The sequence below is a fragment of the Perognathus longimembris genome, chromosome 4 (assembly GCF_023159225.1).
Source record: "Perognathus longimembris pacificus isolate PPM17 chromosome 4, ASM2315922v1, whole genome shotgun sequence".
NCBI classification, from domain to species: domain Eukaryota; kingdom Metazoa; phylum Chordata; class Mammalia; order Rodentia; family Heteromyidae; genus Perognathus; species Perognathus longimembris.
The window spans coordinates 26,292,037-26,315,249 of NC_063164.1; the positions used below are offsets into that span (position 1 = coordinate 26,292,037).

General features: G+C 35.8%; 1 protein-coding gene and 1 long non-coding RNA gene across 4 annotated transcripts in view; one reads left to right on the forward strand and one right to left on the reverse strand.

The window, feature by feature from the left end:
- Pard3b (par-3 family cell polarity regulator beta) overlaps positions 1-23,213 on the reverse strand; it is a 993,253-nt gene that overhangs the window by 699,005 nt on the left and 271,035 nt on the right. The window lies entirely within an intron of this gene.
- On the forward strand, positions 643-19,806 carry LOC125350370. Its single transcript, XR_007210726.1, has 3 exons — positions 643-656; positions 8,928-8,933; positions 18,616-19,806. It is a non-coding gene; the product is annotated as an uncharacterized LOC125350370 (long non-coding RNA).

Here is a 23,213-nt window from a genome sequence, read left to right on the forward strand (position 1 = left end):
AATTTACAATTTACTAAAAAAAGACATCACTAATAATCACATACATTCTGTCAAATCTAACAATAAAAGTTCTACTCTTAATCCTGATACACAAAACAGCAGGACTTGCTTTATTTTTCCCCATGAATATGGTATCTCAGAAGAAATAAATAGTAAATTCATGTGTTTGATTGTATTATACACATATACATACACATATAAATATACAAAGTAATATACATATATATGTATCAGTAGAAAAAAGAAGCTTATGCAATTTATCACTCTTATCCAGGAAAATTATGTATTATAAGGAATATATGGGTATGTGTATCCGTGTATTACTAACAATTATTATAAATATCTGCTATACTTTTATTTCCGCATAAAATAAAAACATCCATGAATATAATGTCAAGAAAAAAAAGCCTGTGTTGGACAAGTAAAGACAGAGAGAAAGAAAAGAGAGGGAGGGAGAGAGAGAGAGGGAGAGGGGGAGGGAAAGGGGGAGGGGGAGGCAGAGAGAGAGGGGAGGGGGAGGAGGAGAGGGAGAGGGAGACAGAGAGGGGGTGGGAGAAGAAAAGGGAGAAGGAGAGGGAGAGGGGGAGAGAGAGGGAGAGGGGGGAGGGAGAGGGAGGAGGAGGAGGAAGAGGGAGAGGGAGAGGGGGAAGGAAAGGGTGAGAGAGAGACTCAATTTAAGGTTAGACTGTATCTCTACAGTGCCAAACCTTTGCTCTGGATTTTATGGTTAACGTTTTCTATAATATTAGACAGTAACGTGTCAATTAGCTAAGTCTAATAAGAATTTAAAGAATTTATATAATTATACACCTAGTTTTACTGCTTTGCCTCAGATCATTGTCACCTCCTATAAAATACTTTTCATTAAAAAAAGCAATTTCTTTAGCCCTTTGATGGGACATAATTAGCTTTTCTACCATATCAAAGTCACCTTGCAACACTAACTCTGCACTGTAACACCAAAGCCAGTTGTGCTGTTACATGACTTTTTTCTTTACGATGCCAACAGAACCCTTGATGGATGCCTCTGTAGTTTACTATCTGACAGTAGGTGCAAGTAAATAACATTTTTATTTAAAAAACTATAATACACAGTGATAATGAAGAGCAGAGGCACCTTTTTCATTTACAACCTGTCCATAAATTTTGGCAGGAAATTGAATCTCATTTAATATGTACACTCTAAGGAAGTTAGTTCTGTGAACATACGCGCACACAACACACTCTCACACACCAGAGTTAAATTGCTGTAGACACAGTAGTTCTCCTTGAAATGAACAGAAGAGTAGTGTAGGACCCCTCACTAGTGTCCAGAAATGGACAAGCAGTATTCAACTAGAATTTGGTAAACACACAGAGCCCTCTTGTCTACAAACATAATGCAGTTATTACATCACTACGTAAATTTTAATTTGCTTCCTCTGTAATAGTTGAAGAATTACTAGTGCTTTTCTGATTCAATTCGGAAAGTCACTGTATATTGAGCCTTTAAAAAACACTGGCATCTTTGTTGACAGTATTTGGTAGAGTGACCGTAAGAATAATATTCCTCATACTAAATCAACTCACTATACAATATTTCTGTACTGGAGAGCTTTGATTTTCACATTCATGTCCTCAAATTAAGAATATTTCAGTGAAGACAAAGTGAGGCAGAAATCCCTTCTGGTAATACAAATCTAAATACACATTAGAATTTAGTAAAAACTAGATGTGAGACTTTGAATATCTGGAAGCTACCAAGTCCTCAAATCAGGCTCCAAAATAACAAGAAGAAACAATTCTTTAAGTAGAGGCAGAGCTCCAACTTGTCTTAAGGACTAAAAGCCAAGACACGTCATCTCCCTTCTATCCTAAGTCTTAGGCATATGTGATTCTATGGCTTTGGATAACTTTTGAAGGGGCAGCCTAAGGTCAGTCACTTTGAAGTTTTTGCCATAAAATCAAAACAGTTCAACTCAATTCCATGATCAGATTGCTTATACAAATACAGCTCCAATTTTATTATGAGAAACAGCAGAAAAAATTGGTCTACAAAATATCCTTTACAACCTATGAAAAACCAAACAGGAGTGTGAGAATCTCAGTGGGGACTAGTTGACTGACCTCAACTGTCCAGCTCTTTCTTGTTCATTCCTTAGAGGTCCTTAAAGAGCTACCAACCAGCATGCATTCATTTTGTAGGACTTACTTTTCATGGATTCCTTTGGAATTCTTTAAATATATTGTCTATTTATGTACCTACAAAGAAATGTGGTCAGCTTTTCAAAAATTCAAATGGGAAATTGGATATATAACTTAGTGGTAGAGCACTTGACTAGCAGCGTGAACTCCTTAATTTGATCCTTAGCAACAGGAAAAGAATAATTTTAAAATGAATCAAGAATTGCACTCAAAATAAATCACTAGATATTTTTTGTAACATACAACATGAAAATAGGCAATTGTACTGTCTCTTTTTTATTTAGTTATGCATGTACATGCTGTGTTTGTGTGTGCATGCGTGTGCATGCTGGTCTTGTGGCTTGAACTCAGGGCCTGGACACTATCCCTGACTTTTTCTTTTGTTCCAGGCTAGAGCTCTACCATTTGAGCCACACCTCCACTTTCCTGCCCAGCCTGACTGAATTGTGATCCTCAGATCTCAACCTAGTGAATAGCTAGGATTATAGGCACGGGCTACCAACACCCCTGGCTGACTGTCGCTCTTTTAGAACACTGACCACCAAAATCTCTTTCCATGCTGTTGAAAGACTTGGACTTTGTGCAGGAGCTGGTTATAAATGAAGTCACAGGTCCACTGAGACCTTGCTAATCAGATCTGCTATGCAACAGATTCTGATTGCTAGGCGATTTGAATGCATATCCAAAGTTGAGTGCACTGCATTAATGACTCCACCTGAAGATTTCCATAAGAGGTCCCACAAGGGAATTTGGGGAGATGAGACAGCAGTGTGCCTTCTTTATGCCCATGGGACAGGTATACAATCAACAGAGCTATTTACTCCATTTACTAGGACGCTGATAAAAATATGTAACATGCTTAAACATTTAAAGATATATTGGTTGGGAATGAGAAATGACTGCTAATGGGTACAAGGTTTCTGTTTAGCTGATAAAACTATTCCAACATTAGAGTGACAGTTTCATAACTCTACCAATATACTGTGGCATCTAAATAATGTACATTTTCAGTAGATGAACTTTATAGTTATGCAAGTTACAGCTGAACAGAATAACATAAATGAATATTAAGCTTTAAAAACCATGAAAATATGTAAATTAAATATGATAAGACATTATTTCCTGAGCAGTAGAATAAGTAAGGCAGAGAAAGAGCAAACTGTGCCTTTATAATGGAATATTTTTGTATAGTATAATATTATTTAGCAATAAAAGAACTAAAACACCACTGAAACACAAAATAATTGTTGAATTTCACAAAAAATGTTGGATGATTGAAGCCAAGCCCCCCACTCACAAACTACCATCCTACATACACACAGTTCTAGAACTAAGTTTATTATGAAAGCAATCAGATCATTTACTCTGGAGGCAAGGAGAAATGGCTAAAAGAAGCAGATGGTAAGGCACTAGAATGTTCTACATCTACACTGAAAGTTCTATGTTTTTATTAAGCTCATAGTTACATAAAGATTCTACTTCATAAAACACTGTTCCCTTAAAAATTGAGTCATGGGCTGGGAATATGGCCTAGTGGCAAGAGTGCTTGCCTCATATACATGAAGCCCTGGGTTAGATTCCCCAGCACCACATATATAGAAAACGGCCAGAAGGGGCACCGTGGCTCAAGTGGCAGAGTGCTAGCCTTGAGCAAAAAGAAGCCAAGGACAGTGCTCAGGCCCTGAGTCCAAGGCCCAGGACTGGCAAAAAAAAAAAAAAAAGAGTCATATGTTCACCAAGTTCACTTAAAAATTGAGTCTAAAATTTACTTAAAAATTGATTTGACTATTTTTTTTTGGTGTTGTTGTTTTTGTATGTATGTATACATATATCACTTTTTTATTGTCAAAGTGTGATACAGAGGGGTTACAGATTCATATGAAAGGCAGTGAGGACATTTCTTGTTCTACTTGTTACCTCCTCCCTCATTCCCCCTCCCCTCGCCTCACCCCTTTCCCTCTCCCCCCAAAAGTTGTGCAACTGGTTTACACCAAATGGTTTCTAAGTGTTGCTTTTTTGAATGGTTTGTCTTTTTGTTCTTTGTCTCTCAGTTTTGGTATTCCCTCTCCCTTCCCCAGATCTATTACCTCTATAGTTGACTAAATTTCAATAGAACAACAGCAACAACAACAACAAACTTTACCCAAATAAATGTCCATCTATACTGAGTATACATTAAGAACTAGGAAACCCAAATCTTGGGGTTGTCTCTTTTCTAGCATTTTAGGATTCTTTTAAGGTTGTTAATCCAAGTTTATTGATTTTCCCCCAAATCGTTTGCAAGTTAAAACAGAATTTACTAAGCATCTTTTCTCTAACTCATTTGCATTGTCATAATATCAATTAGATATGCTGCCTTAATACAAGGTTGTCTAAAAGAGATGGTTCGATTGCAAGGGCTATTATTTTCTCCAAGCTACGAATACTACATGCTGAGTTTTTTTTTTCTTTTTGCAATTCATTTATGCTTGGGTTTTTGGGGTTGTTTTGGTTTGTGAGACAGGCTCTTACTTTGAAGTTCAGGCTGATCTTGAACTCAAAATCTTCCTGTGTCTACTTCCCAAGTAATGGGATGACAGTACTACCACCTTAACATATAAACACTTGCAATATTATATTAATACACATGTAAATATGTACAATATATAATTCATATATATTGCTTTATTTTATTCATATTTATGATATGTACTCATATATGTATATATGTTGCCTTTTTCAATTTTGTTCTTACTGTATTTTTCCCCCTGAAGGCATGGACCTCATCATTTCATGGATAAATCTTCAGCAACTTAGGTTGCATCTGGTACAAAACAGGTGCTGATAAAAGTCCTGCATGCAGGGGGTGGGATGCTTCACTGGGCCAGCAAGCAAGGAGTGGAACATAGTGACTAGAGAATCAGAACACCTAAGCAAATTCTCTACTAGCTGAATGATTTCAGGTCAGTGACTTGTGCCTTCTGAGCTGTAGTTTCCTTGTCTGCTAAAATAAGCCTAATAGCTTGTGCCTGCATATTATTGCAGTTGAATAACCTTCAAGTCTTTTTTTAGAGAAGGAGGTGAATGATGAAGCCTATTCAGGTTGTCTACAAAAGGAAGAACAAGTTGGTCTTGAATATGATTCTGCCTCTAAAGGATATAACCTCTTATGCATATCTTTTCAAATGCAAGATTTCTATTTACATAGCACGTACTAATTAAAAACAACAAATCTATAATCATCATCTTAATCTATGTTTTTATTTATATGACTGACAGGACAAATGTTCTCAGGATAAAGTATTTATTAAAATCAAACCAAAAATCACCTCTTTATTTCTCTTTAGACACTGTTTGAGATAGTTAACACCCCTTAGATATAAGAGGCCCAAAGAGAATGATAGAGGGAGACTAATTTTAAGGAGATACAATCCGTAGTAAAAATCATTCAGGCTATTGTCTACAAGTAACTTTAAAAGCAAGATAAAGAGAGCATAGAGTTCAAATACATATTTGATTTCAGTAGTATTTGCTAAATTAGGCAAAAGAAAACCACCCACATAATTATCCAAATATCAGAATAACACACAGCTAAAGCTAATCCAATTACAGAATCATAGAGAAGAATTTATTGCAATTAGTTCTTCAAAGTAAGCAGCTGACCTTTAACAACTTCTGTCCTAACAGAAATCAAGCAGGGAGACAGCAGTCTGGGCATATTCCACAAGACTTAAACACATGAAATAACAAGTGGAGAAAAACACACAGCCGCTTCAATGAAGAGCTGAGCAAAAAAAACCAAAACAAACATACCAAAAATCCTATCAGCATTTCCTCCCAAACCATTTTGAAGGCCTGAGTAAATGCAAGAAAAAACCATCTATAGAGAAACTCTGAAAGACATTTACCCCTAAATTCAAAACCAAACTTTATAGGAAAACTTGCAGTCCTTTGTAACATCTTTTCCACATTCTCATGTCACTATGCACACACAAATTGTGCATATATATCATATATATATCAATATAACTATTCTTCATGTATGTGTATTGGTTGGCAGATGATTACTGAAACAGTTGCCATATTTTTCTTCTCATTTTCTTTATTTTGTATATTTCTAAGATAACTATATTCTTTGGAAAAGAAAATAACTGCATTGTAATAGCAAAACATGTAAACTGGTTTTGAATTAACAATGGTAGGGTACAGGTATTGCATTGTTTACCTCTGTTAGGGTATCGGGAATTTTTATTTATTGTTTGAACTGCTTAGAGACAAATGATCATCAGAACATGTGGTAATTATCTCTCCACTATAATAACTCCTTTAAAAGTCCAGGTTTTCTTTTTGCACCATCTTCGAAATACAAACCCACAAGACTTTAACGGTGTGCTTTAGTCTACCTACTGTCACATTAGACCTAAGAAGAGTCACTGGCCTTGTATTTACTTACAGAAGATCTCACAGCTCCATCTAGCTCCAGACTAAGGAATTCAGGGAGTATAGAATTATACCAAAAAGGACTACTGAAACATAAAAGGGAAATCAAGATGAGTCAAAAAAAGGAAACATCTTTCAAGCGCTGAGTTTGTAAGTGCAGGAAATTTGTCAATTAACACTGATTAAAAAGAATATTCATTGCTTAATTGACAGTTGATTTTCTAAATAAAGAAATCATTCATGACATTATTATTTATTTCTTTGGCATATCATTTTTAAAAGTAGAACTAATAATGGGAGCAGGGATACAAACTGAGTGGATTCCTCCCCCCACCCCCCTCCCAGCCTGAAGGTGTTCTTTTGACTCACACATTGTTTTAGGAATCCTGATTTCTGCCTGGAGCTCAGGAAAACAAAACAAAAGCCATGACTGAAATGGAGAATGATGCAAAAGTCAGGCTATGGTGTAGAAATATGATTTGCTTGGTAGTTTTTATTCAAAAAACACAGTCTGTTTTGAGCAGGGAATAGCCTCAAATAAACCAAATGCAAAATTACACCAAGCCCTCAAAGGAGGGGCTATTCTAAAACATAATTATAACTCATAAAAAATCTACAAATCTCACTTGAAGAGGAAAAGGCTAAAATAAGCAATAAAATATTGAATGATTGATGAAATTGCAACTAGGAAGATGACCCGAATTAAGGTAACCAGGAAAAGCATCTTCCTAAAACAGAATTTTTCAAAGCCAATTAAAATCCCAAATCAAAATTCAAGGATCAGGGATTTGCGTTCAATACTACAAAATTATCAAACAGTAAAAATCTTGTATTTTAATGTTTAGAAGGGGTTTCAGGTAGTTTAAAATATTTTTACAATGGAAAGGAAATCCCATGCATCTCTAAATACCATTTATTGCTGTAGTGCCCAAAACAAGCACACAAAGCCCTGAAACAAGAATGAATGGAAAAGAAGCCAGGGACAGTGCTCAGACCCTGAGACCAAGCCCCAGGCCCCAAAAAAAAAAAAAAAAAAAGAATGGGTATTTAAGCCAAGTTGACTGGTTAGATTCCAAATAAAATATCCAAAAAACTCAAAGGAGACATTATGCATACTTTTTTCTTTACTATAGAAACAAACTCATTTTTGTATTATCTTTATACAATGGAAAGTCAACAAAACTTCCGAAAGTAACCTTTCAACAGCACGAGAGTAGTATGTTTAATCATTTGTTGCTATTGCAATGTATTTTTAACATCATCCCCCATCCTACTGTGTGTGTGTGTGTGTGTGTGTGTGTGTGTACTCATATGGATGTGCCAATACTGGGATGTGAACACAGGGACTGGACTAGGCACCACCCTTTAGCTATTTTGCTCAAGAATGGTGCTCTATCTCTTGAAACACAGCTCCATGTCCAGTCTTCTTTTAAAATGAAGATAAGGGTCTAACAGACATTCTGCCTAGGCTGGCTTCAAAACTTAATCCTTAGATCTCAACCTCCTGAGTAGCTAGGATTACAAGTATGAGTCCCTGGCACTCCATTGACATCTTCCATTTTTATTCAGCAAAGTGATCAAAGAACTCTAACCAACCCAAGCAGCTCTGTCCTGTACCAAGAACTCCACTGTTCTTATCTATGAACTGCACACATGGCCACAGAGAAGATGAAACGTCTAGCAGTAGAGAATCATTGAGTGTTACTCCCTTCCCTTCCTTACAGTTCTGAAACTTCGTGTGACACAAATACTAAAAATGCTAACAAACATTCACATTACTTGAGTAGCAGCATTTTTTTTCCACTTTAGTTAGCGATGTTCTGAGTTACAGTTACAGTAAGAGGTATTTTGGTAGTTATCCAATGAATTGTCATGCTTAGCACTTTGGCTTGGAGCCTGACAGCATACTTAAGATATTTGTTTCACAATCTAAGAAGGTTTTCTCTGCCACCCCAGCCAAAGTGCTCATTTTGGGGATGTTGGAAAAGACAGCAGGAAGGAAAGAGATCAAATATAAGGAGAGAAATGAGAGGAAACTAACCACAAGAAATAAAAGCCTACACCATTGGATGTGCAGGGAGGTGGGAAAATGGCAGGGAGAGATGAAAGCTAGGCGTGTGCCTCCTACTCCTATACTAGTTGCTGTGGCTCAGCACACATTATGCTGACCATGACAAATAGAATGGAAACTTTCCCCCCATAGCTATGAGTGAGACAACAGTACCCTGCCACTTGGTTGTGAACTAAACACCTAAAATACCACACATGTATCTTTAAAACTTAATTCTAAAACTCCAAGGAGCACAGAAGGGACTACAAAGGAGTTGAAGGTAAAGATAAGACTGAATGCCCCAAAAAGGTTTATTTTCTCTCACTATTCAGACTCTTTGATCCCAGAGAAGAAATATGTTAATCGTCTCTATGTTCATCCAAGTGTTATGAGACTGGATGAAAAGAATCACAGCCAACAAAAACAAAGTGTCTACATTAAAAAGAAAACCTCAGACTGCATCAAAGGAGCCACTGGAAGATTGTTTTGCTATGTTTCTAGGTATTTCTAAATATAGTCTCCATAAAGACAAATAAAGTCAGCCCAAAGGATTTAATTTTATATTGAGCAAAAATTAGAAATTGCCAATGGTCTTCTTGCTAAACTATTCTTTTTTACATGAAGATTTTTTTAAGAGAAATCTTTTCTCATAGAAAATCCAGAATCACAAAAAAATCCTACTTGTAAATCTGTAACTTGAAAAATTTATTACTTGTACAAAAGTCTTCAAACCCTCTGGGCTTAAATTTTTTCCATTCCCTTTTCTGTTTTGGTTATACTTGGGTTTGAACTCAGGGCACCGCACTGGGCTAGTGCTCTATCACTTAAGCTATGCCTTTGTTTTTGATGATTACTTCAGGGATGGAGTCTCTTAGACTTTTCTACCAGAGCTAGGTTCAAACCATGATCCTCTGGATCTCAACCTCCCAGACTAAGATCACAGGTGTAAACCACCAGCATCCAGCCCTGCCTCAAAATTTCAGAATAAGAATCTTTTAAATGTATGTCCTAGATGGATTCTGTACACATGTATTTGAAAAACAGTGAAATGAACCAATGAGACCAAATGACTCGTTTCTAGTGGGTTTAAAGAAGCCATACAAGTTATATCATGCAATATCTCCTTGCTTTTAGAAATCACCTTTGGTAAAGAGATAAATGGCAGCAGCAAGACATCATATCAAGCAGCCTGCCCAGTATATATTCAGTGGGCAGATAGAGCAAAAGCTTCTTTTAAATTTCTAGTGGTGGATTACACATTTCATAAATAGATAGCACCCGAGTCTCTGTTGATAGCCTTTAAATACTGCCAACCAGCAAGGTAAAAAAACAAAAAACTTTCTGCTTAATTAGCATTGCAAGGGCTCTCCTCCATAGATAAATGCAGGACCAAGAGAAATTGTGCCCAGTCTAACAGCTCTACTAGAATTCTTTGCTCCTGCTACCAACCTAACCCAAATCGAGACAGAAAATTTTAAACTACCAACTTAAATGCACTTCAATCATGGCCTTGCTACATGCAAAGTATTTATGATCATCATAATAATTTGAAATTAATGTAAGTTTCTCCTAGGAAATTGTTAAAATAAGCAGAGCTTGACCAGAGTAATTCAAAGAAAAACTCACATTTTCAGGGATTCAGTGATCTCATTTGACCCTGAAGTAGAGGCACAAAACTGGATGATTTCTAATGTTTGGCCAATGTTGAAAATCTATGATTAGGGCATGGCTATAGGTAATCCTTAAACTTTATATATTATGTATTACATCCTTCTACCAAAGCTCCAATATTTACAAACACTTTTTGTGTAAATTATTTCATCCTTATAAGCCCCCACTCCCCCCTTTTTAATATAACAACAAAAATAATAGCACTAATATTAACCTAGAAGAACTGTTATGAAATGCTTTAAGGCACTCAGTGATATCTCAGGTTTACCCCAAGTTCTTGTTTGTTTGTTGAGATGAGACAGTTGCCCAGTATATCTAAGCTAGCCTCCAACTCCTGTCTTCCAAACAATAGGACCATAGGCATACACGACCTTGCTCAGCTCTCACCATAAATTCCCAATTAAAAATGGTATGTGACATGCATATGTATATATACATAAGCAAATATATAATGTAATATAATAAGGCTAAATTTTCCTCAACTAGCAAATAAGCCCAATCTCTATCTATTTGTAGAGTTTAGTTTGTTCAAGATCACAGACAAAGGCTAATGATTCACCTAGGTAGACATTTTTATGAAATCATCACATAAGTCGATCAACCACAACAGAAGATGTAGATATTATTTACAATGTTCAAGGCTTCAAGCAGAGGGCAACTGGGATGTTTCTTCCAGGGTATGGTCTATCCCACAGGTCCATTTAGTCTTCAAAGATGTCTTCTTGGCCCAGGATGTTTTTTCCTCTCCTATGCTGTTGATGACTCAAGATTTGGGTGTCACTTCCAGTATGGCTCATAGAAAGAGTCAAGGGACAATTAAGGATTATCAGGTCAGGACCATTGCAGGATTAATTTTTAAACAATGAAATAATAAATATCCATTAAAACCAGACAAATGTCTGCTAAACACATGTCTGGAAAGGAAAAGACAGTGTGAAATGGAGTGGCAAAACTTATAAAATGGTCAGGGATTTCTCTTTCATTACTGTTATCAAATTTCAAAATTAAAAAGTCAAGAGGGGTATATTATTTATTCAAGGGACACAAAGCACAAGAAACAATGCTCAGAGGTGCATTTTAAAGACCTCCAAACACGTTAAGGGAGCCGAAGTTATAAGATAATAAAAATACTATTACAGCCCATTAAGCATGTTGTAATGGTGCTCAGGGATGACGCAGTCATGTTTTGCAAAAAAGTTATTTTCACGCATCTCCCTGAGAGGGAATTCAGTCCAGTCTAGATATTCTCATAAACACACACACACACACACACACACACACACACACACACACACACACACACTTTAAGCCATACAGTAAGGCATGGTACCACGAACATAGACCTTTGAATGTAGGGAGTATTTATGGTACAATAAGACAAAAGAGAGAATCACATTGAAAGATTGTTTTAATTGACTCGTCAGGGGCAAAAATAAAAAATAAATTATTTCACAAAGATTGAGGCTTTTAATACTTTGCCTTTGTGTTTTAGAAAAAATAAACACTGTATCATCATCTGTAGAGCAATAGTGCTTTGACTAGGGCAAGAATGTTTGTCTTAATGATAAAATAATTCAAATGAATATGCCATGAATGAGAACATACTCTAAAATCATTGCTGCTAATGACTGATGTTAATATTCTAATTTCAACATCTAGAAAAATATGGGCCCCTAATAAGTAGATAGTTAATAAATGATTTGAATGGATATATTACTTACTGATTACCAATATGTGCATAAAACAAATGAAATCTATGCATGTATACATACATGACTGGAAACTTAAGGAAGAATTCAGAGTTGGAACTCTGAACTCAGCTCTTCATGTTTTCACCTATATTGTTTCATTTAACTGTCACAATAACTCATAACTCACAATAATCTCATAGAGAATAAGAGAATCAGAATCCATATTTATATAGTCAATAAATGGCAGAAATTGATTTTAGAACTCCATGGAAGACAGCACTTCACTAGTCATATCTTGGAATTCATTCTTCTTCAACTGGATTTGGGTGATGGTCAGTCATTTAGTGTGAATCAATGCGTCAAGCCAGGCACTCTATTTCTAGATATTCAGGAGGCTGAGATATAAGGATTGAGGTTCAAAGCCAGCCCAGGCAGGAAAGTCTATCAGTTTCTTATTACCAATTTACTAGCCAAAAATCAGAAGTGGAGGTGTGGCTTGAGCCAAATGCTCAATGAGCAAGAGTGTGAGGTGCTAAGTTCAAGCTCTAGTACCAGCACAAAGGAAAAAAAAAATCAACCAGACAAAAACCAATATTACAAAATAATTGCTCAAAGAACTACTATACTGAACATCACAATGATTCAATGTATGCCCTCACTGAAGAAACTTGATAGTAGTAAACAGGAAATAGACTGGAGGCTAGTTCTACCCATAAGCAGAATTTGTCCTTGAAGCAATAGCTTCTTCAATTCCTCAAAGGGTAGTTCAAAATTCATCACAAAAAATAGAGCCACACAACTCACAAACATGAGAAATAAAATCAATTTATTTATTTTTTATTCTCACCATTCTGACATACTATTAATGAGATTCACTCTTCTTCTGTGTTGGTATTTCTCATCCAGGGACAGTGCCTGGTTATATTTTAAAACTGCGATTTGGGAAGCATGTTATTGTCCTTTACTTGGCAGAGGTCAAGAATCTACACAACAGTACATAATATACAAGGATAACTCCTCTCCCACAATGAATACTCTAGCCCCAAATATTAATAATGAACACATAGAAAAATCTTGGCTTAAATAATCAGTATTCAGTATCCAAAGAACTATATATCCAAAGAACTATATATCCAAAGAACTATATATGTGTATATATATATACATATATATATGCGCACAGATATCTGTGCATCTGTTACATGGTGGACACTCGTCTGAGTGGTAGAAATACAGTGGGGGGAAAAAACTGATATCCCCTGTCACAGAGAATAAATTAAAAGCACTTAATTTTTTAAAAAGTAGTTCAGATATTAAAGAATGCTAAAAAAGATAAAACATGGCTAAATACTGGAGGAAAGCATGAGACTAATACTAGAACTATATTCCATAAGATGGGCGAGGTGTGCCTCTCAAAGACTTGGGCTGATGATTTAATTCTAGGAAAGTTCTGCTTTCAAAAAAAAAAAAAGATTCTTGGTAAAGAACCACACAGAAAGAAGGAATAGCCTGCGCACAACTTCTGTGGTGAGAAAGAAGCTGGAGTCTTCAAGGTTAAAGAGAGTCAATGGATTTGACGTATGCTGAGTCAAAATGGAGCTGTAGATCATAATGAATCAAGTTTATCACTTATCCTGTCACTGAATTGTCACTACAGGCTTTTGTAATGGAAATGAAATAATGAGTTACGTCATAAAGTTTTCTCTGACTTTCACATATGCATGTGGTGGGGAGTGGTTGTGTCTGGGCTAAAATGGAAGCCAAGTGGCAATCTGGAGTATATAATGCAAATTCAGTCAAAAGGTGACTTCAGGAGATAGTCTATTTGCTGTCAAAAAATTACCCCAGTCAATGCAGGTAAGAATGCATTGCATATGCCACAGAACTGACAAAACCAAGGGAAGGGATAGGTGGAATGGGGGACGGGGATGAAGATGTTGAAGAGATAACAGATTAGGATGCATAGTACACCCAAATTTCTCTGTTAAATGGCCCCAAACCCTTCAATACATAATGTAAAAATTAAGAAGAGCAAGGAAAAGGGTGGGTTGGGAGGGGTGAGTGAGAATGATAAATAGGGTACCATTGACCAAGTGGCACTGTATTCATAAACTGCTCTGTTGACTGGCAACTCCTTTGTTCAACAACTTAAAGGAAATAAGAATATATTTAATAAAATTTGCCCATTCAAGGGCCATGAAGATGAAAGGGGTGGAACCATGGAAAATTAAACACACAACAAAGCTTAAATAAAAATAACCTATTTGGAATTTCTTTGGAACTATAAGCATTAGACAATGACAAAGTTTTAAAATAATGAAGCCCTCATTCAAATTCAATTGGCTCACCATTCAACCTGTACTCTGCTCTTTTTAGTATGTATGTTCTGAAAAGGTTTTGTTTGTGGGACCATTGGTGCATGTGGGAAGTGACAACAGCTGATTTAGTATTCTCTTTGACCACGTGCAGAAAATTTGTCATTATGACACTACAAATTACATGTATGTCAACATCTGTACTCATCAAAGTATGTTTTTCTAGATGAATGGCCTAAAGGCCATTTTCAAACTACAAATGGGCTGTCTTACCAAAGTTTATTTACAAATCAATTACCAGGAACCCAGTATATATATTCCCAGAGCAACACTATTTAGTGCTAATGAACAGCTAGAGCTCTTAGCTGGGAGAGATAAGTTTAATTCACATGGTACATATACTAAATACAAAAGCTAATGATGATCTTAATAATTTGTAAAATCAAATTGAAAATTTTGATTCATAATGCAATTCATAATGTCTACTCTCAGAGGTATTTTGTTGTTGTTGTTGTTGTTGTTTTTTCACAAGTTCTTTGGTTTGCCTTGAAACAAAAGGCTGCATCAAGCCCTATGGTGGAGGTCTACTTCTTCACCAGAGAGAACAGATGGTAGAAGGATGGAACTTTGAGTGATGGAGATAGAACACTGGGATTCTAGATTTTGCTTGACATAATTGCAGAGGCGGAGCAAGTAAATAATACACAGAACAGGGATGCTGAAGGAGTTGGGCTCTGGGGACAAGAGCAGGTACAAATATCCTAAGGAAAAGTTCTTGGGAACAAAAGGACTAGAATCGTTAGTTTAAGTTTTTATAAGGCAACCTTTGATATAGAATGCAAGCTAGAGATTTCATCTGGATGAAACAACTTTCTTTTTTCACAGGAAAAGACATTTGACACTGAAAGACACTGTGTGCTCAATGGGGATAAAATGAAAAATGCTACCAGGTGTCAACATGAGCTATAAGGAAGTTGAAGATCTGAAGATGATCGTTCAATGCCAGTCTAGACTGAAATTCCCAGAGACTCCAATTAAAAGAGGAAAAGAGACCGGAAGTAGAGCTGTGTCCCAAGTGTTCGAGCATGAGCACTGAGCAATCAAGCTCAGGGACCATGACCAGACTATGAGTTCTAGCCCCAGGACTGGCTTGCACGCGCGTGCGTGCACACACACACACACACAATTGATAATCAAACACCTCCTCAGGTATGCTGATTAATGTCAATACCACTTTCTCCTTTTTCTTATAAACTGTACCCTAGGCTGTCAATAAAATCTTCACAGATAATTTTTGAGAAAATAAAGGCCCAGTGCAACAAACAGGGTGACCTGCTTCATAGGAGAACTGCTTGCTTTGTGGGACCTTGGGGTTCCCAATACAATGCCACCTCCATTTCCAACCAAACAGCCTACCTGGGAGTGGACAGAATTCATAGACTATATAGGCATATTCCTCTCCTCAGTGACTACAAACATCATTTCCAGCTTACAAAATTCATTATCATATCCTGTGTGACTTAGATCCTCTCTACCTAATATAAGCATATAATGAAAGTTTCCAAATATGAGATTATTTTAGAAAACCAACGCTTTCTTTAAAATGCCAAACTTTTGACTGAGAAATTTCTTGTAAATATGTTAATTATACTGTATAGAAATAAGTGCTTTAAAAAAAAGTGATGCAGTCATCATCCCATTTTTTTTCACCAAGTGCTTTTTATTGGGTTTCCTCTTATCTCAGGTTATCTAGTTATCTTTTTATCTCTTTAGCCCTCTAATTCCAATTAGATGCTCTAGTCTTTCATAGATTGAGGAAAACAAAACAAAAAATCTATGGAAGGAAAGAGATCAAGAGACATATTAACATCATTTTTAATATATCTTATTTATGTCTTTCCATGTCAGTTCAATAACATTATCAATTATATCCAAATCTTAACCTTTTCCTGATACTAAAAATTTCAACTTCAATGAGCTGGGACACGTAATTAGAAATATGTATGGAATAGTTGTTTTTTTATTTCTAGTAATGCATTTCTACTTTTAATTCTATTTTAAGCATCCCTACTTTTCTTGGAACTGTTTTTGATATATTAACTTTTTAATAACATCCAACTTAGAGATTCCAATTTAAAGTGATCTTTGTGGGTAAGAGTTGCATTATTAGGCAAAAGTTATCTAAATGAATTAAATTCAGAAACATAATACATAACATGAGACAGATGAGGCAGAGGCAATAGATGAAAAAGGTGAGTAAAAAATTGTAACTTTTGTCAATGAAATCATTAGGAACTGAAACATCGCTTGGTACAGATGGCTCTGAGGCTCCAGAAAGCAAATAGGATGCATGTGGTAATGAATACAGCCTACAAAATAATTCAGTGACACAATTATGTACAACCATTTCTGATAAGCCATCAGTGTAATGTTAATCAAATCTTATTTTGCCACACATGATTTTTAGCCAAAACAGCCGAGGGCACTATGCCTTGACAAACTAGAATCACACTTAATGTCAACAGAAAGCTACATTTTCACCATGGGGCACAAGGGAAACAGAGTCAGCAATAAAAAAAATTAAACATTAACAAACAGAAACATTGAGTACAAGTTTTACACATTAACGAAGACGTATCCTTTTTCATAATAAAAGCAGAGAACGTATACAAGTATTCACATGGCAGAGTTGGCTGAAATCTTTCAAGGTTTTCTCCAGGTGGAACTAAGTTCAAATCGCACCGGAGGGAGCGTGCTAGGAAACTTAATAACAACTCCCCTTTTTTTGCAGTTAACAATTGAGTATCTTTTCTTTTTATCGGTCTCCATTCTGCCAAAACGTTTTTCTGTATACAAGCTGGCAACGCTAGAGAAGTTGTCGTCTTCTTTCTTTCCAACTCTTAGCATTGGTAGCCAAAGTGTCTTTGTTGCTCAAATAATCCATGCCATCTGCCAGCAGTTTCTCCATCCTGAGTGCCATCTGCCAGCCTCTCTGCTTCAAGTCCAGGCCATGTTGCCTCTGTGCTGTTTTAAATGTCTCTTTCACCAGAAGGCAGAGCAAGCAAACCAATCCCTTTTCATTTTAACCATTCTTGCTACTCATCCTAGCACTGACCTCTAGGAGAGGTTCTAAGAAGGGCAGCAACTCAGTTATTTATAGGAAACAATTTCCTTTTAATTTTTTCATCCCAGTTGGCATAAGTTATTAAGACAGCTCTAGAAAGATAATACAACCAAATCACTAAGACAACAAGTTTTCATAGCTGTATGTCTATTTTCCATTTTATAAGCATATTTTAATTATGATAAATTATTCTTTGGATAGAAAGCAAGGAAGGAAAACAATCCTTATTTCTACATTTAATCCTGATTATTTTAAAAGCAATACTGGTAGAAATTAATAATTCAGTTGAATGTTATTAACAGTACAATGTTAACTTTTTGCTGCACAGCACAGTTCTTCATTCTAATCTACTTAACATTCCTGACTTTAAAGTAGCAACCACAATGTCTACATAACAGTCCCTAACTAGGTTAAGCCTAAAGAGTTCCATTAATATCCTCCCTAAGGTCATCAGGAAATTCCTTAAAGCAAGACAGTGTCAGGCTTTGCTGTGGCTTATGCTCAAGGGCTTTTCTTTCTAGAATTGTTTCTGCTGGGAATTTATCTTATGTCTCCATCACTGCCTGGCCTTTAGAGGGAAGCCCTTTTCTATTCCCAATCACTCCTCAGAAATCCCAGGATAACTCAAATACTATGAGATTTGGAAGCCTTCACAATCCCAGTATCAAAATTTAATTAGCATTTAAGTGAACATCATGAATCAAACTCACTCACCAGAAATGACATCATTCTCCCCCAAATGTCAGAATATATACACAGTTTAAGCAGCAATATCTAAAGTTCCTTAGTCTCAACCAATGATAATGTTCTCCATAGACATGTCTGATCTTTAGAAATGGTAGAGGCTATTCTTGTTGTATAATTTTAATATTTCTTTAAAATTTCTTAGCTTTGGAAGCCACACATATCATGATACAGGGACATATGGCTTTTCTCATCAATTTCTGAAAACCTATCACCTTTCTGCTCCCTAATATATAATAAAAGGCTCAAATTTTAATCTTTCAAATTTCATTTTCAATGGTACATACATGCTATAACTGTATACTTAAAGATAACATTAAGTAAAATTTCACAGTAGCTCTTTTGTTATCTATATACTGCTTGGTTTAAGAAACAGAGCAAGGTAAAGAAAGATAGAGAAAGAGAGGAGGGAAGGAGGAAAGGAATGAAGGAAGAGAGGTATGGTATGGCATTAGTGGCCCAGCTTATAATCCTAGCAGTCAGGAGGCAAAGATTGAAAATGTTCAAATTTTAATAATTTAAAATATAAGTATTCATCAACTCTGATAAATGATTACTAATTCAACAAATTTAAATATATTGATTAGATATGTGTAGACTTATAGAATCCATTCAATCCATGTACAATGCCATGTATAGTCAGCAGTTATTAGTACAGATAAGTTCTATTGGAGACTACTTGGAGCATACTTGGAAAGATGAATCCAGATTAGTATCCAGAATCCTTTCCAAAGATGATTGTGGGTGCAATGTAGTATATTCTTACCTCATTTCTCTCTAGAGGGGAGCTCTTGATGTAATTCAGGACACAATATCCCTAAAATATGGCATGACAACATTTGGGAAAATACTCTCAGTTTCCCAAGGCCTTTCTACTGTGAAGCATGTCTTTAGTGGAACCCTCCCTCTAAATCTAAGAAAGGAACTATTTTACCTCTAAAGACAGAGGACACACAGAAAAGTGTACACAAAGAGGCCTTGTTAAAATGACCCTCCAATCCCTATTTATTAGTATTAGATCATATTCCTTGTCCAATCGTATATTCCCACAATTACCCCTTTCTTAGTCCAATAGCTTTCTTTGGATCTTCATATGCTTATGCAGGTTACTACACCATGTCAAATATATAAAATGTATTTGCATTATTTTCTTTTATTAATGTTCCACTTGCTGCTGAGGGCCATAGCTACAAACCTAACAGTGTATGCAGAAAGAAAATTTTTTTCTCCTATACTCTCTTCATATAAGAGACAAGGGTTTTAAAGAATGGAGAATCTGACACAGTTTTCATTTGGAAGAGACAGTTATTTTCTGATGAGAAGCTTTTCCCTAAATGCATGGTAGCCATCTCTAAAGTGGTACGGACAGCTGGGCTCCATGAATCCCATCAGTGTCAACTGGAGAAACTGAAAGTTCACCAGAGATTGATATATCACAATATAACATTTGTGTAGCGATGAAAAAAGAGATATTTTGAGTTTTTCTTACTCTGTATCAATGACTATTAATGAGTAAGAGTCTCTCTAAATTTAAAAGCGGGTAGAAAGAACAGGAAGAAAATTGTTAAATGGAAAAGCATGTAATTATACCACCAATGCCACCATAATGCTGTGCAAATATGTGATTGAATCTGAAACCTTTTATTTTTTTCAGCACTGTGGTTTGAAATCATAGTCTCATGCTTGCTAGCAGGCACTGTACTATTTGATCCATATTTCTAAGCTCTGAACTTGTAATCTTACAAATACATATGACTTAAGAGACTGCTTCCTTTTTTTCTAATAATTTTTTGTATACAACTATAAAATGTCTTCTGTGTGGGAAACATGTAGTCCTGTTCCCAAGAATATTGACTCATCTGAGAGCCATTGAGGATGTGCTACTTATCCAGTATTATATGCTCAGTGGATTGTGTGCTTTTCCTCTACCCTGGATGGAAGCAACCCTATTATGGTCCTCCTAAATCTTGATGAGAAAACCTGTATTTTTTGTTTCAACATTACTGTATTTTCATAGCTTTACTTTCCTTCCTTCCACCTTAAAAATAAACAAAATTTTGATACATTCCTTGAAAAAGCTTTGATAAATTCTTTCTCTCACCTACAATCTTAGTATAAAATATCCTGAACACTTTTATCTCACCAGTCCACCTCCTTTGCTGCATTGACTTAGAAAGAAACTCCCTGAGCTCTTAGCAGTCAGCACCTATCCTATACACCAATTCCATTGAAAGAGTTGACTCTTCAGTGGTTTCACTTTTATTCTTTGGTTGCTTTCCTGCAAAATTCCTTCCAATCTACCCCCTTACTTCACTTTTTCTCTCTTCCACTTTTTAAAAAATATTCTTATTGAGATTCATTTACGGTCTTGAGGTTTCCACACTCTAATGTACCCCAGAATCTTTGCGTATTCTCCTCATCCTGCTGAAAATGCCCTGATCCTGTCTCTTGCACCACCACTGTCAGCTATCCTTTTGAGCCTCAGCATAATGTTCCTCCTTGGAAATCTAGCTTGATCCCATCTCCATGTAAATACAACTCCTCTCTCACCTTGTATTTATCACTACTTACTATTACACAGTTATTTACATGATGATTCACTAAAATACTTTTTATTTATGTCACTGGGTTTCTACTGCTAGACTTGGGCCCACATGGGCCTGTTATCTCTGTGTTCACTAATATCTTGTCAGCATTTAGCAGCATGCTTCATGCATAAAGACTACTCACTTAAGGGTTATGGAAAATTTGATTGAACATATCCTCAAACTGTTTTTATTTCTTCATTTCTTGCCAAGGTTCATTCATCACTCATTTAGTTATTTGTTATGGTTGTCAGCATGTCCTTTGATTGCCGAGCTTGTGTACATAAGACGTTCCAATACCAAGGTTCATTGCCAGCTCTTTAGTCTGATTTATTCCATGCAGTGCAAGCAAAGCGCCAAATGAAGACCAAATGATGACTGCAGTTTGCTGGACCCTTGGTCTCCCATGACTGGACCTGCCTACCTCATGTCCCAGCTTTCACACATCAGAGCTTCATCTGGTCAGTGATACATTTTCTGTTATTCAAAATGCTGCCCAAATTATGACATCCAACAAGAGAACTCCTCAAACTGAAGGTGTTCTCCATTTTAACTCCAAATCTTCCTACGATTTTGTTCTTAAGGAGGTTTCCATGGTGGTACAATTTCTAAATCCTCTATAAGTCCTCATAGTCTCTTTAAACAATATACACTTCCAAGTCACACATAGCACATGGCAATACTCAACAAAATCCTGTGGCTGATTACATATCCATGATGACAGTTGGGAGTGGGGGGGCTGAGTAAAACTAACAACAGAAAATAATAACCAAGAGCAGAAAGTAGAAAACAATTTTCATTAAATTACTAGATGTTATAATAAAAATTCAATAATCTAACAAACTCCAGCACATAATTATCTGGTAGGAATAGATAGAAACAACTGAGAAATGCCATATAATAATATAGTAATTGGAAGAACTTCAACAAGCCTAATGTTCATTAAGACAGCCAATCAGACTTTGGTTGATTTCCTTTCAGTATACTTTGTCAGTGACAACAAATACTGAAAATCTCAGTTGCATAAATTTTAGCTGAGTTGGTTATCTTTTAAAACAAGTTAACATGTAAGATGAAATAATTAGAGGTACTTCTATAATTAAGAAATAAGACACTCTGGAGCATTGCATTTGTGTAGAACACACAAAGGCTTAGACCAAAGGCACACTTCCTCAGCCTCTTGGGGAATATGCTAATTCCTAGAAATCCACCGCTTCAAGCAGCTTATTGGGTATACAGATATTTTTTTGATAATTAAATATCAAGTCATATTTTTTGCTTCGTGTTTTCTCATCTTTGTAACTGGAAGCTATATGAAAATTACTTTTAATAAGGCTATTTACAATATTGGACAAAGGGTAACAGATAATTATCAGATACTTAAATACAAAAACAAGAAATTTATGTGTATCCCAGGAAGTTGTAATAAGCCTTAACTAGATTCCCACATATATGTATGTTAACATAGGCAAATATGTGTGTACACACATACACACATAAATTATATATGTATGTATGTATGTATACATAGTATTTTTCATGGTGGCAATAATAAAAATTGAAGAGCATTGCACACTAATAGAATTTAAGAGCAGTCTGAAGAAAGGCTGGAAGTGGTGCTGTGGCTCAAGTGGTACAGGGCCAGAGTTCAAGTCCCATGATCCCCCCCCTACCACCACCACCAACAACAACAAAAAAAGGATGAAAGAAAGAAATCCTAAGAAATTGCAAGAAGTTTTTCTCAAGAAAAATTCATAGGAAGGCTAAAAGAATGAAACAGATACTAAAAGTGCTAAACACTGTAAAATGACATTGCCACTTTTTTTTCTAATGGCTCTCCTTGTATCACACTATGGTACTTGTAGTGATTTCATATTTAAATTGCTACATCAATCAAATTTACCCATATAAAAAGAATCAAATGCTAGAACCATGTGGTCTGTCTGTTGAGATCAGTAAGTTGGTCAGTTGATAATGAGTATTGTGTTGCAATGTGTGCATGTATTAATATGACATGTTGGTAGGCCTTTGAAACTATATAATGTGTAAAATATTTAAATATCAAAGTTAACTGTAGTTTGACAGTAATAGGAAACTAGTAACTAAGTACAAATTTTTAAGTTAATTTTAGAATAAAAACATACGAAAAAATTTAAATCAGAATCTGGTTTGATACACTGCTTACCATTCATTTTAAGAGATTAGTTTACTTCAGGTCTATTCCCCTAACATTCTACTAGTATACAAATAGTCTATTATATCAAACACATTGGATAAAGCCAATAGATGGATATAGGAGTTGGTAGGGAGAGATGGCTACCTCATAATACATCCTTACAGAACTTATAAATAGCCAAATCATATGGAAAGTTAGGCTTGAAGTATTTTTCTGCTTTTTATTTACTTTGGTGACCAAGGATGAAAAGCAGA